The sequence below is a fragment of the Myotis yumanensis genome, unplaced genomic scaffold, assembly GCF_028538775.1.
Source record: "Myotis yumanensis isolate MYYU_CA2020_CCGP unplaced genomic scaffold, mMyoYum1.0.hap1 SCAF_3, whole genome shotgun sequence".
NCBI lineage: Eukaryota > Metazoa > Chordata > Mammalia > Chiroptera > Vespertilionidae > Myotis > Myotis yumanensis.
In genome coordinates, this window is record NW_027223754.1 from 214,006,717 (window position 1) to 214,021,025 (window position 14,309).

A 14,309-nucleotide genomic window follows, 5' to 3' on the forward strand; every position below is an offset into this window, starting at 1 on the left:
GAGTCCGGGGACCAGGCTCCCCCTCCTTCCTGAGTTAGACCCGCGGTGCCCTCCCCCCGGGCTGGGGCTGCTGCGATGCTGCTGGATGCAGGGATGGAAGACGCCACGACTGCTGGCGGGGTTCTGGGGGGGCGCGTCCCAGAATCGCCGGTGCGAGGAGGGGCATCCCGGGCAAAGCAGGGCCCCTGGGAATATTGTCAAGTCCGGGGTCCAATGGCTCCACTTGCTTTTGTGGTTGTTGTTGTTAATCCTGATCTGAGGACATTTTCCCACTGATTTTTAGAGAAAGAGAGAGAGAGGGAGAGACAGAGAGAAACATGGATGTGAGAGACACATCGACTGGTTGCCTCCTGCACACGCCCCGACCAGGGCCGGGGAACCTGCAACTGAGGTGTGAGCCCTTGACCGGAATCACACCCGGAACCCTCCAGTCCGTGGGCTGGCGCTCTATCCACTGAGCCACCCGGCCGTGCTGCTCCAGCTTTCTGAAAGCAAAATACACCGCCGGCTCCACGCTTCTGAGCGCGCACCCGTCAGCGCGTGTTGACGCGTCTGCGCTCTGCCCAGCACCTGGCGTGGGCCGTGGGCGGGAGGGAGCATTTAGGGGCGCTGTTGGACGAGGCTGGGGGGTCTCTCCTGGAGCCCGGATAACTTGACTAAAAGCCTGTGCCAGGGAGGCGCCTGCACGTCTCGGGGAGGCCCCCCGTCATCTGTTCGCGGGAATCGCCCTCACCTGCCTGGAGGCAGCCTGAGAGGCATGTCATCCAGGGCTGGGCCCCGGCACCCACCCACCCTGGCCGCCACTCTGGCCCCAGCAGCACCTTCCCAGGAGCCTTCCTGCCCAAACAGCCCTGACCACCGCTGGCACGCGCGCTCCGAGGAGCAGACCCGGGCAGCGCCCCAGGCGGCCTCAGAACCGGCACCGAGATTCGCCCCTGGACCTAGCACCAGCCACGTCCTCCGCACCAGCCTCCCTCCTCGGCCTCTGGACGCCCCTTAATCCGGTGTTCACAGCCGTCCGGGTTGTGCAGGACGGGAATCGCCGTGAAGTGTGGGTGCAGCCGGGAGACAGGGCTGTTGTTAGAAACGCTCCGCGCCCATCACGCCTGCCGCCAGGAGACGCGGGCGGGGGCGGTTTATCACTGTATTGTTATTCCTCCCACCTCTCGAGTCACAAGACGCAGGCTCAGAGCTGCTGCTGCGGACCGAGCTCCCCCGGGAGCCAGGCCTCGCCCCTGTTAGTGGCTGAGGGGCCCGGCCCCGTGTGTCCTGTCCGGGCCTAACTCCCAGGCCCGCGGGGCCACCTCCTTCGGAAGGAGGGTCTTGGCAGGTGCATCGAGTTCAGGATCTTGAGATGGGATCATCCTGGATTGGCTGGGCCCTGAGCCCAACGACAAGAACCTTAGAGAGAGATGGAGAGCCCTGGCCAGTGTGGCTCAGTGGATAGAGCGTCGGCCTGCGGACTGAGGGGCCCCGGGTTGCGGGCTCAATCCCCAGTGGGGGGCTGTGCAGGAGGCAGCAGATCATGGTTCTCTCTCATTGATGTCTCTCTCCCTCTCCCTTCCTCTCTGACATCAATAAAAACATGTTTAACCCCCCCAGACCCCCCCACAGGCGTCCCTGATGCTGCGGCGCGGGGTGCGCTCGGGGAAGGCGGTGCCGGCGAAATGCAGAAGCATAAATCCTGGACGACGTGGTATTTAAAAGACCGTTTGTCCTCAGTCTAAAAAGTTGACATTTGAAAGCTACCTTCGATTTTTCTAAAAGGAAAAAAAGGTCTGTTCCCGCTCGTGGGAAAGCGCATGGAGCTGGGCGCTTGGCCTCGAGAAGTAACATTTCCACTTCCTCTCAGGAGCTGAGTCTCGGGAGAAAAGGTGAGATCTGTCCCTCAGCCCCGAGCGCCAGGAAAGAGGCACAATGAGGAGGGCGCGGTGGGGTCTGTACCCCAAGTCCCCCCCAGGGCCGCCCCCTCCGGTGCTGGGTCCACGATGAAGAGTTGTGTGCAGTAGATGCCGTGGTCCCGCCCCATTTCCGGAGCCGGTCGATGCGCTTCCTGGAAGGAGTAGCGGGAGGGGGTGCAGCTGCAGGAGCAGTCAGCCCCCAGGACCGGAGCAGCCGGGGCGCTGGGAGCCGGGGATGCGTGTGACACCAGCCCGGGGGTGAGCGGGACGTAACAGGAAGTGAGCCTTGGCCGTCAGCACCCGACCGTTAACACAGCCCGTGGGCGGGACGGTGGCTGCCCCTTCCTGCAGGTGAGGCGGGCAGAGACGCGGGAACGTGACCTGCCCCACAGCGGGGCAGACAGGAGCCTCCTGGGCTGGGGGACCCGCGTCTGAGCCCCGCCCGCTCCCAGCCCAGGTCACAGTCGCCGGGTCTCCTCTCTGTCCTCTGGAAGCCTCCGGCCCGCCCGCCGCCACCGGCTCCCGGCGGTTCAGAGAGCCACTGGTCATCGCCCGGCAGGCAGGATCCCTGGAGAGAAAGAGGCCATTTGCAAGGAGGGCGCTGCCCCATCACCGGAGAGGAGACTGAGGAACAAAGAGGTTGATTCGTTTCCTGGCGGCCTGGCCGAGAGGCAGCGCGACTGCGTAAGGAAACTTCATTCTGAGATGACGGTCTGTGGCCGCCTCGCCCGCCTCGCCAGGCCCGCCCCGCAGGCTCCCGGCCCTCGTCCACGTGGGTCTCTGAGATGTCACTGCACCTGCTCCCGACAGCGCCCGTGCGACGGCACTTCAGGGTGTGCGTGTGCAAAGGGCTGACGGACTCGGGTCTCCCACCCACTGGCCTCGGGGGCCGGGCGGCCGGGGCCTGTGACGGGGCTGGGCCGGGCTGCGGACTCGGGGCGGAGCAGCTGGGCCGCCGGGAGAGGCGTCGTGTCTGGACGGGGACGTGGCGGAGGGCAAGGTGGACGAGGAGGCGACGGCAATGAAAAGGCCCCCGAGATGCTAGGGACACGGATCTGTGCAGCACCCCCTTCACTATGGGCAAACTGTGGGTCCCTCCAGGGAGCCCCCCTCAGAGACCACACGCTCCACACGCCCTTGGCCTGGCCAACTCGTTCAACCAGGGGGCCCCCTGCCTCAGCCTCCAGAGGCTCCCTGCGTGAGGACACCCCCAAAGGCCGGCGGGGGGCCCTCCCAGCACCCCAGGACGGTGCTGCCCCTCCGATCAGTGACAGGCGCTGTCACGCCGCCAGCCCCGCCCACACACTGCACCCGCCGGTGCCAGCCCCGCGCTGTGGGCTCGCTCTGGGCGATGCCTGATTCCCTGCGAAGCTGACACCTCCTTCGGGCTCTAATGAGGGGAGGAGGGAGGAGGGAGGAGGGAGGAGGGGGGCTGGCTCTCCGTGGCCGCCTGTCCCAGTTCCCCGGGCGCTGGCTAAGGACGCGGTGCCAGATGCAGGGGTGGGGCGGGTGGCAGAGAGCCAGGGGGCAGCCGGAGGGCAGCCGGGGGCAGCCAGCTCGGGCCCCGCTGGGACCGTCTGTCTTGCCTAATCGGGTCACCGGCCGCCGGATGTGCCAGGTGTCGGACGGCATCCCTGGCAGGTGGGTGACAGCAGCCTGCCCCCGGGTGATGTGGCGGGGAACGGGCCGGAGGCTCCGAGAGGAGGCCTGGCCGGCTCTGAAAGCCAGAGAGCCGGGCCCCTGGGGACCTGCCAGGGAGGGAGGAGGCGGGAGCGCCCGGTGGGGAAGCCTGCCGCTCCCCCCGACCCACAACCCGGGGGCAGCGTGCCGAGCCCCTGGAGGCGTCCTGCAGGGGCACCTGGCCCTGGCCCGCATGGGGAGGTGGGCTGGTGGCCCCAGGGCCTGCCTTCCACGCGACCCCTCACCCTGCCCGCCACCGCAGGGTTTCCGACCCAGTGGACAGAGGACTCCGAGGTTCCTGATGTAAGAGTGGGTGCTGGCAGCTTGTCATGCTAATATATTGTGGAAACGGATTATGGTTATTGGCTAAAAGCAAGAAGAAATCTCTAGTCCAGGACTAAGTATGTTCACTGGGCTCCGGGGGTTCAGGTGCCTTTAAGAGGTGACTCGTTCATTCTTATCACGTGTCCCCGGGACAGGGAAGGGCGGGGAGGGGACCCCTCGGGTGCAGCCGGGCCGCCAGGCAGGCTCAGTGCCACCGAGGTCTCGCTGCCACTGCCGGGCCCACGGGGCTGGGGTCGCGGCACTGAACACAGCACGGGTCTCCCGTGTGTCGGAAACCGCCAGGTTGGGGTGTCATGGGCCCCGTGTACCGAGGCTGCCTGGCCCCTGTCCCCACCTCACAGGGACGGAGGCTGCACTGACTCCCCTGGCTCTGTCCCTCACAGCTTCCCTAGGCGGCAGGAAACCCATGTCAGCCAGGCACCTGGCAGGTTACTGACGAAGACCCCGGTCGCTATCGCCGTGATCTCCCCCGGAACCTGAACCGCTGTCCCAGCAGCAGCTCCCACCTCTGGAGCAGCCCGGTAACCAGCTCGTCCCTCTATCGCCTTCCTGCCCAGGTCCAGTGGCACCCTCCGGCCTCAGAGCCCCTGGCGGCTCAGGAACCGCCGGCCTGCCCTCCTTTTTACTTTCCAGAAGCGAGTGGGTGGCTGTGACTGTGCCATTCACACATGCCTACCGATGGCTTTCCCATGAGTCCACTTTCCGTTAGGAAACCCCGGAAAGTGGTCCCGGGACCCGCCTGGTTGAGTTTGAGTTCAGTTACTGAGCAGGAAGCAACATTGAGAGCGTGTGAATAGATGCTCTGGTGGTGGAGCTACTGCCCATAGGACAATAGGTGCATGGATGGTGGATGGATAGTGGATGGATAATTGATGGATGGAAGGGTGGATGGATGGATGGATGGTGGATGGTGGATGGTGGATGATGGATGGATGATGGATGGATGGATGGATGAATGGATGAATGGATGAATGGATGGATGGATGGATGGTGGATGGTGGATGGATGATGGATGGATGGATAGATGGATGGTGGATGGATGGATAGATGGATGGTGGATGGATGGATGGTGGATGGTGGATGGGTGGATGGATGGATGGTGGATGGATAATTGATGGATGGATGGTGGATGGATGATGGATGGTGGATGGATGGTGGATGGATGGTGGATGGATGATGGATAGATGGATGGATGGTGGATGGATGATGGATGGTGGATGGATGGATAGATGGATGGTGGATGGATGGATGGATGGATGGATGAATGGATGAATGGATGAATGGATGAATGGATGGATGGATGGATGGTGGATGGATAATTGATGGATGGATGGTGGATGAATGGATGGGTGGATACACAGATGGCTGGCTGGGTGGGTAGATGATAAATACTAGTATATATGTATATATCAGATAGGTAACACCATTTTTACTTAAGAGTGTCCTGATAAAGCAGTGAACACTATGGTTTTCATACACGTTTTGAGCTCACTCATGTTTCCTGTGATGAACCAGGAGTCCCCACAACGTGCTCTGTGCCCACGGAAGGAAGGCGCGTCCGGGAAAGCACTGGGGAGCGTGCTGACTGTGAGCTGACCTGGCTGTGTCCTCCGTTCCGACTTGAAAGAGTGTCTGAAACCCTGACGAGGGTGACGCAGGGGGAGCTGGCAGACCATCTGCCGAGAAGGAACAGAGCGAGCCCGTCTCTCCCAGCAGAGCCCCTGGCAGCCTCCGCACCCAATGGGATCGGGGTGCCGGAGATTAGAACTTCAGGAACGGTGCCTGCTCCAGGGAGGCTGGCCGACCCCAGCATTTAACACGCTGTCCGTGAGGCGCGGCACCGGCGACCGACGCGATGTCTGCCACTGACAGGTCACGCATGCACATGGGAAGATACACAGAGCGCAGGGAACATGCTTCCCAACCCCCCTGTGACGTTATGAAATCACGCGTGTGAAGCAAGCGGAGGATAAAGAAACCCGTGCGTGTGCGGAGGGCTGTTCACAGAGGGATCAGGGTTGGTTTTCTTTCTCTGGAGTCACGTTCCTGAGTCCACGGTGCCGCTCACCTCTACAAGTTTGGTGTAACCAGAAGGTCAGGGTTCCATTCCCGGTCAGGGCACAGGCCCGGGGTGCGGGCTCGATCCCCAGTGGGGGTCGTGCAGGAGGCAGCCGATCTGTGATTCTCTCTCATTGATGTTTCTATCTCTCCCTCTCCCTTCCTCTCTGACATCAATATATATATATAATTAGAACATTCAAAAAAAAGCTTGGTGTCGCTCCGAAGAGCTATCCGAGGAGCCCCCTGGCGCCTCCCACACCGCCCTCCTCACGGGACTGCCTGTCTGCGAGGCCCCATGTTCCCCGAGGCGTCACCCAAAACAACAGATTGCGGCCGCTGCGGTGCCGGCGTGGATCCGGGCCCATCTGTCTCCTGTTGGAACCAGCCCGTCTGCCGGTGACAAAACAAGGCCGCTCGGCTCACCTCCGTGTGCTGTTCCAGGAAACGTGGCGCGTGCGTGGGGAACAGGCTGGTGGCATGCGGCCGGGAGGACTCCGTGGAGCTTTCCGACGAGTCGACAAGCAAACAGCTCGCACCTCCCCGGGCGCTGGTTTCTCCCGCGGCACCGGCGGAGGCACCTGGCTGGCGAGCAGCCGTCTTGACTGAAGAATAAAGGCTCCTGAGACCGAGGGTCGGAGAGCCCTGACCTGGGTCCGCGGAAGCCTGACCACGCCCGGCCTCGGGCCCTGTGGTCGCTGTGACCTTGGTCTCCCGGGGGCGCCCGCCTCTGGCCCGCACGCTCTCCGCCTTCCCCTCCCGCAGGAGCGGCGGGCCTTCCCTCCGGCAGCCAGGCTCAGTGGCTGCAGGCGAGCGGACACCTCACCGAGCTCGCCGACCTCACTGCCCCAGGCACACGCGCCTGGACGCGGCCCCTGTCCCAGCAAGTCCCCCCCCCCCCCCCCCCCCCCCCCCCCCGGCGCCGGGCGTGGCTGTGCCGGCTCCCGGTCCCTGCGCTGAGAAGCCGCGGGAGGGTCACAGTCGCTGCCCTTTGCACGCCGCCGGTCCCTGTGGAGCAGGAAGAAAAGGGACCGCGGCGGCCAAGACAGGGGAGCCTCGCAGCCCGGGGTCCAGGTGCCGGGAACGGCCTGCCCTCCCACCGGCCCCGGCAGAGCCTCGGACGCGCTTCTCTTCCTGCTTCCCGTCCGCTGGGAAAGTAGCTCCTGATTCACCTCCAAGCGACACAGTCCACGCAAATGAAGTCACACGGGACTCACTCTCATGGGTGAACTGAGGCAGAGGCCACGTTACAGCGACGAGGAGAGCTGGGCCTTCATTTCGGTGGCACGTGTGTGGGGAGGCGTGTGTGGGGAGGAGTCTGACACACCCGTCGGTGCCTGAGCCACGCCCGCCCCTCTCTCCGGCTGCCACGGCTCGGGGCCCACACGCCGCCACGTCCACACCGGCTGCTTTAACAGGGACACACGGAAGCGTGGGTCGGGGGAGTGGCTGCTGAGCACACAGTGTCTCGAGGCCGCAGGAGAGAGTGGGGGGCTGCCCGGGGGGGGGCAGCTTTGCTCCCACGGCTCCACCTGGGGAAGGTGCGTGTGTGTTAGCACGTGATGCGCAGGGAAATGCAGGGCCTCGCTGACAGCGTCCTTCTGGGGGCGTGTGCCAGGCCGGTGCGCCCGCGTTTCCGGGTGTTTCCTCATCGCCGTCACTTTCATGTGTGGGAAACGCCCACGTGGAGGCAAACACGCCTGCTGGTGCCGAGTCACCGCAACCGGGGCTGCGTCTTGACCTCATTTGCCTCAATGTGAACCAGCGGGAAGGGCTCTCCTGGTCCCTGAGCCGAAGACAGATGGGGTGAGGGGCACCCCGACCCTCTCTGCAGCCGGAGACCCGGGGCGGCCACCAGCCGGGACCCCAGGATGCCCCCTCGGACACGGGGCAGAGGTCACTGGGAGGCGGTGTGTCTGCTGGGCCCGGAGGGCAGCTCAGCTCTGCACCCAGGAGGCTCCCCAGACAGGGCACCTGGGGGCCTTGAACCCAAGGCCGGGGCCGCCTCCCACGAGGCCTGCTGTGAGCCCCGAGGGTGGCAAGGTGGGGGCTGCCTCCTGGGAGCAGGGAGAGCCTCAGTTATGGCGTTTCCGGAGGAAAATGGAAGTCCCAGCGCCCACCTGGGACTGACAAGCGGCTGTGACAGCTCATCCAAGCAGGGAGAGCAGCGTGGACGCGGCAAGGACAGGGCAGGCCCGAGGCCGCCCCGCCTGACACTGACCACGAATCAGTGCCCTCGGCTCCTGCTCCGCCCACGGCCACGCAGGGGGAGGCCTCTGGTCCTCCCACGGCCACGCAGGGGGAGGCCTCTGGTCCCCCCGCGGCCACGCAGGGGGAGGCCTCTGGTCCCCCCAGGGCCACGCAGGGGGAGGCCTCTGTTCCTCCCACGGCCACGCAGGGGGGCCTCGCGGCGCCTGCAGCCCGTCTGGCCAACCTCTCAGTCCTGATGACTGAGTCGTCCTGTGAGGCCCCGGAGAGCACCGCTGGGCCCGCTCCGTCCTCACCCCCCCACCCCGTCCTGCACCCCCTCCGCCCGCTCACCCCGTCCTGCACCCCTCCGCCCCCCCACCCCGTCCTGCACCCCTCCGCCCGCCCCCCCCACCCCGTTCTGCACCCCTCCGCCCGCCCCCCCCACCCCGTTCTGCACCCCCTCCGCCCCCCCACCCCGTCCTGCACCCCTCCACCCTTCACCCCGTCCTGCACCCCTCCGCCCCCCACCCATCCTGCACCCCCTTCGCTCCCTCACCCCGTCCTGCACCCCTCCGCCCCCCACCCATCCTGCACCCCCTCCGCTCCCTCACCCCGTCCTGCACCCCTCCGCCCCCCACCCATCCTGCACCCCCTCCACCCCCCCACCCCGTCCTGCACCCCCTCCGCCTGCTCCCTCATCCGCAGGAGTCTTCAGGCCTCAGCTGGCACCATCCTCCCAGGAGCCACCGGGCACATCAGCGGAGCCGAGTGACTCCTGTGGCTGCCGGCCCCGCGGGTCTCAGGCTGCCCTGGCTCTGGGCGGGGTGCCCAGCTGCGGGCACAGCTCTGGGTGGGGCTTCCCCCACGGACCACGACTTGTGTGGCCAAAGGTGGCCTGTTTTTCTAGAAACATGAGTGGAAAGGGGTCTTACTTCTCAAGCGGCTGGGACATGAGGATGCTAATAGTTTAGGGTCCAGGACGGCGACAGAACCCCGGCCTCCGTGTGGGCGAGTGAGGCCCCGGGGCGCCGTGTGCTCGGCCTCCGTGACTTATCACAGCTGCGTTCCCACGGCGACCGCCGAGGTGACAGCGGGCAGGGACCGCGCGGCCTGCGAAGATGAGAATATGTTCTCTCGGCCCCACTCGGACGGCGGGCTCATCGCTCCCGGAGGCACGGGGCCTGGAGGCGGACAGAACGCACAGCCTCGGGCCCAGCTCAGTAATTTATTCAGAGCGTTGATCTGTCGCCAGCCCACGCTGGGCGAGGGCGAGGCGCAGGCCATGCGAGGACGTCGCAGGTAATTGGGGAGCGAGACAGACACAGGAAACACACAAAGCGATGCCTTATTGTGAAAAGGGGCTTAAAGTCGCAGGGAGGGGGCCGGTGGCAAAGCAGAGGGTGAGCGTGGGGCAGGGCGGCTGGAGAAGGCAGCCCTGTGCAGGCCCGGCGGGCTGCCTGGAGGAGGGGGCATGGGAGAGGAGGCCTGGGGCGCTGGAGGCCTTGTCAGAGGCGGCAGGAGCCGTGCTGGAGGCTGAAGGAGTGGCTCCGCAGGGCGAAGGCCTGTTAAGCTCCAGATTCAAGGATACGGCCCACATTTCTTATTGCCTGTGCCAGGGGCAGGGGACAGAGAAGCCACAGGCACAGAGAGTGAGGGCGGGTGCGGGGGGTGACAGCTGCTGACATCCCTGTGGGTGGAGCTGGGAGCTGAGCAGACCCACCCTCTGCAAGGCTCTCCGTGAGGCACCCTCCCCTTCCCTGTGCCCATGGCTCAGACCCCTCCCTCCCCTGCCCTGTGCCCATGGCTCAGACCCAGCCGTGGGCAAACTATGGCCCGCAGGCCAGATCCGGCCCGTTTGAAATGAATAAAACTAAAAAAAAAAAAAACAGACCGTACCCTTTTATGTAATGATGTTTACTTTGAATTTATATTAGTTCACACAAACACTCCATCCATGCTTTTGTTCCGGCCTCCGGTCCAGTTTAAGAACCCATTGTGGCCCTCGAGTCAGAAAGTTTGCCCACCCCTGCTCAGACCCCTCCCTCCCCTGCCCTGTGCCCATGGCTCAGACCCCCCCCACTGGGCTCAGCAAGCCCTTCCAGGGGCAAATGCTGTGCCAGCCGTGTGCCCGGCGCCAGCCCAGCGTGTCCCGAGCTGGCTCTCCCATCACCCCAGCCCAGCTCCAGGCCCCACTGCCCCACAGGCCTGACGCCGAGGGTCATGCGCCCTGCACCCCGATGTCCTGTCCAGCTTCTCATTGCGGGGCCGGGCCTGTCGGGCCGGTGTGGTTGGCGTCTGGCTCCCCCTTGTTATCCCGGAAGCTCGTCCAGCCCTCAGACCCGGCCTCAGCCGGCCTCCCAGGGGGGGGGGGGTGCAGGCAGGTGCCCCACGGAGCCACCCCTCCCCCAGCAGGGCTCCAGCTCTGACCTCACCACCCAGGGCCCGCGGGTCCAGCCGTGTCAGGTCCCCGCCCTCGAGTGGCCGGGTGGCTCCCGGCTTGTTCGGGACACAGGTGTCCACCGCTGCCCTTCCCACCAAAGAGGGTCCTCCGGCAGCGGACACCGCCGCCCCACGCGTGTCCCCCCCGCCACCTCCTGCCCGCCTCGCCCCCACGCTCCCCGTCTCCCTCCCTCCAGCCCAGGCTCCCCACCTGTGTGCTCTCAGACCCCTAACTCCACAGCGTGAATCCGCCCGAGGCAATATTTACTCTCCTTCAGCAGGGCCAGGGAAATAATTGAAAAGCCAGGATAGAAATCGCACTTACAAAGAGGCACTTCTGGAATGATGGGGTCAGCGCCTCTGAAATCCACTCCGAGAGGCGGCGAGGACACTGGGAGGATCGGCTAAAGCAGCCTCTCTCGCTCTCCGCAAACAACACGGCCCCGCACAGCGAGAGCGTCTGCGGACAGACACCGCGTCTCAAGTGGAAGCGGGAGCTCCGTGGCCTCCGACAGAGCGAACCCCCGCCCCCCCCCCCCCCCCCCCCCGTCGGCCGGAGCTTTAAGCCCAGCAGCTCTGCAGTCACACTGTCCTCACCCCAAACTCCCAGACAATCAGGACCCAGAGACGCACCCCGCACAGCTGTGATTGCTTCTCTCTATAAACTGTGTAGAGCCCGGCTGGCGGCTCCGCGGTTGAGTGTCACCTATGAACCAGGAGGTCAGGGTTCGATTCCCGTCAGGGCACAGGCCGGGGTTGTGGGCTCCATCCCCAGTAGGGTGCGGGCAGGAGGCAGCCGATCCATGATTCTCTCTCATCACTGACGTTTCTATTTCTCTCTCCCTCTCCCTTCCTCTCTGAAATCAATAAAAAAATATTTTTTTAAAATCCTAAAAAAAAGAGGAGCCATTTGGGGTTTTGATAAGGGTTATGTTAAACCTGTGGAGCAAATTAGGGAAATGTTAGCATCTTAATATCGAGTCTTCTGGCCCATGAATATGGTGTGTGTGTGTGCATGTGTCTGTGTGTGCACGTGTGTGCGTGTGTGTGCGTGCATGTGTGTGTGTGCGTGTGTGTGTGTGTGTGTGTGTGAGAGAGATTTATTATAAGGAATTGGCTCCCACGACCATGGAGGTGGGAAAGCCCCGAGCTCTCAGGCTGAGCCGCCAAGGGGAGACACGGGACAGCGAGGCAATCGTGTAGTTTCCGTCTGAACCCAAAGTCCTAAGAACCCGGAGCGACGATGGTGCCGCTCATGTTCCCGCTCACAGGCCCGGGGGCGGGGGGGTGAGGGGGATCGCCAAGGCTGCCCCTGGGGCGTTTACAGACGCCTCTGAGCCGCCCTCCAAGCCCTTCCTCTTCCCTGGACCGAAGTGGACCTGGAGGGACCGCGTCCTGACCGCGGCCTGCGGCCGGGTTTGCAGGGAGCCCCTGACGGCCAGCGGGGCTTCCCTGGGCCCCTTGGCGCCCGCTGCCACTGGGCGCGTCCCCGTGCGGGCCTGCCCCGGCCGGATCTCAGCGCGCTCCTGGGCCCGCACGGGGCTCGTCAATGCTCTCGGACGAAGAGGATCAGATGATTTACAGCCAAAGACAGAGAAGCATCACCAGGGAGCCTTCATGCTAATAACGCACGAAACTGGGCCCACCGTCAAGCGCCCTGACCCCCCCACGGGGAGTGTAAAACCAAAGGTCAGCCCAGTTCGCCGACCCGATGGACCGCGGCCGCCGACTGGTCGCCAGGGAAGCCGGTGACAGGTTAGAAACGCGGTTCCAAGCGAGAAGGTCGGAGACAGAGATGGAGTCTCCTTCCGGTTCCCGTCTTTCCCGCCTCCCTCGGGTCCCTGGGGCCCGCGGCACGGAGGGCGGGCGCCGTGGCCAGGGCTGTGCTCGGCCGTCCGTGGGGCCTGGAGGCTGCGTCACTTCTGCACGATTAGTCACCACACGTCACCGCTCAGGCTCCGTCCGCACCAGGCGGTCGGGGAGCAGGCCCCACGCGGGGAGCAGAGGGGGAAAACTCAGTGTCCAGCACCCCATAACCGTGCCTCCTGCACCCCCACTGTGTGCCGGGAGCCCAGGGGCAGCAGGCCAGCCTGGAACAAAGGCGCAGTCCCGGCTCCAGTTCAACCTGAGGCACGAGCAGCGGCCACCTGGCTGGATGGCGCAGTGGGTGGAGCATCGTCCTGTGGCCCCCGGGCTTCAGGTTCCGTTCCCCGTCGGGGCACCTGCCCAGGTTTCGGGTTTAATCCTCAGTTGGGGCGTGTCCTGGAGGCAGCCGATCAATGTTTCTCTCTCACATCGATGTTTCTCTCTCTCCCCCTTCCCTTCTAACACCCATAGAAACACACATCCTGGGGTGCAGATGAAAAATAAAGGAATAAAAAATATACAAACCGCTCAAGACCCTACCTCCAAGGGCATGACCCAGGGAGCCCGGCCCTGTCTGCGGGGCCTAGTCCCCGGCGGAGGGCACGGCGCTTCCTGCGCTCGCCGGGTGTTCGGGGGACACACTGGGAGCTTCGGTGCACGGAGCTCCCTCGGCAGCTGCGCCAGCTCCATCCGGGCTGCCGACCCTCCAAGCCTCCGAGGCCCCCCCCCCCCCCCCACGTGGCCTGCGCTCACCGCTGCTCCGATGTTGCAGAGGCCGCGTTGCAGCGAAGTGTCTAAGACCTGACAAGTGCCGGGCAGACAGCGCCGGCGGCAGAGGCCCCGGGGATCACCGAGTGATGGCCCATTCCACACGCCCGGCGGGGACCCTCACAGGCGCCTGGCGAGGGTGGGGTCTGCTGCCACCTGGTCCCACACGCTCCTCGCTCTCCCGACTGGCTGCCTGCTCCTCGCTCTCCCGACTGGCTGCCTGCTGCTCCGACAGCACCGCAACCCTGAGCCCGTCCCCGTGTTTCTGTGTCTCACAGGCACCGCCTGCCCGGGACCTGTCTGCTTCCTCTCTGTGCTGTGTCCCCTGATAAAATGTACATTTCACGAGACCCGGGACGTGCTCTCTGGGCCCCGGAGGCGTCCACAAACACGTGTGCGATAGATAATCGTCCGTGGATAGAAGGCGGGTGCCCGGCTCGCTCCGTGAGGCGGGACGAGGGGGGCTGCTCCGGGGTCTGGGCCAGCGCCTCCCACACGGCGACGTCAATGCTGTGGGACGGACGGACGAGGGAATGAGCGAGTGAGCGAGTGAGTTCCGTTTCTCATCTGACATTTTTTTAAAGACGTATTTGTATTGATTTCAGAGAGGAAGGAAGAGGGGGAGAGAGATGGGAACATCAATGATGAGAGAATCCTGGACCGGCCGCCTCCTGCACGCCCTGCATTGGGGATCGAGCCCACAACCCGGGCCTGTGCCCTGATTGGGAACCCGACTGTGGCCTCCTGGTTCCTAGGTCGAGGCTCAGCCCCTGAGCCAGCCGGCCGGGCTGACCTTTTTTAAAACCACCATAAATTACCGAGATTTCTGGGCCTTTCCAGGTTCCAAGTATCTCGGGTTGGTCACCTCATCCGGTTTCCTGCCTTTTATCGGATTTGCCACGTGGCTCTGACATATGGCAGACCCGGGGTAGGGGGTGTCCGTGCGGACTGTCCCTCTGTCTTAGGACTGACAGCAGCCGCCCAGAAAGCCACGCCGGGCGGGAGGGGAGCGGAGCGAGGGGCGGGGGACCCATCGGCCCTGTTCGCTGGGCGCTCGGGGAG